This window comes from Bison bison, unplaced genomic scaffold, assembly GCF_000754665.1.
Source record: "Bison bison bison isolate TAMUID 2011002044 unplaced genomic scaffold, Bison_UMD1.0 scf7180017864160, whole genome shotgun sequence".
Lineage (NCBI taxonomy): Eukaryota > Metazoa > Chordata > Mammalia > Artiodactyla > Bovidae > Bison > Bison bison.
The window spans coordinates 4,444,185-4,445,103 of record NW_011494732.1 but is presented as its reverse complement, the minus strand read 5'-3'; the positions used below and the strand labels follow the sequence as shown (position 1 = coordinate 4,445,103).

General features: G+C 57.6%; 1 protein-coding gene across 1 annotated transcript in view; it reads right to left on the bottom strand.

Moving 5' to 3' along the window:
* The window catches only part of NCOR2 (nuclear receptor corepressor 2), a 205,428-nt gene that overhangs the window by 203,402 nt on the left and 1,107 nt on the right, over window positions 1-919 (bottom strand).

Genomic DNA, 919 nt, shown 5'->3' with positions numbered 1-919 from the left:
TCAGGGCCTTTGCACAGGCGGTTCCCTCTGCCTGGGTCACCCTTCCTCTAGAGACCTGCACCCTTCCTTTCACTGCCAGGGGCCTGGGTTCAATCCCTGGTCAGAGAACTAAGATCCAACAAATTGCACTACACAGCCAAAGAAAAAACAAGCCTGTGCCCAGCCCGCTGACCCACCTCTGGTCTGCCTTCTCTTTCCCCTGACACCCCAAACTTTGCCAGTGCCTCCTATGGCCTCCCTCCAGTCCCTCTGGGGGACAAGCTCTCTGGAGAGACCCCTGCCTTCAGAGGTACCAGGTGGGTGGTGGAGGCAGAGAGGGCAGTGGGCACAGACATGCCCAACACGGGCCTCAGTCTGCCCAGTGAAACGGCTGTGAAATGGGTGCGTTGAGGAAGAATCCACTGGGTTCCCTGGGAGGGTTAAAGAATTAGTCTCAGCCAGCTCTTTGCTTCCAACTGGGACATGGAACAGGTGATCTATGCATGCCTCCCCTTCCTCATTTGTTAAAATGAGAATAACAGTCCATTTTGCAGCATCACCATGAGGGTGACTAAATGGGGTCACACGAAAAGCCCTAAATGGTGATGGACTTTTGAGCACCTCCTCTGGGCCAGATGCTGTCCCACAGCAGCCCACTGAATCATTGCAGTGACCCCCGCTGGGGACTGCTCATTACCCCTGGTTTACGGAAGGGGAGATGGAGACACAGGGAGGTGAGCGACCTGCCCTGGGCGCTCAGCATGAAAGGGGCCGAGACTGGGACCCAGGTCACTTCTCCCACTGGGCACAGTGACCACAGTGGCGCACAGGTGTCCAGCCCCCGCACCCTCCTCCAATATCCAACGTCCCAACTCAAGGGCCTGCACACTGGCCCTGCCCTCGTTGAGCCTGCACATTGGCCCCGCCCACTGAGTCTGCA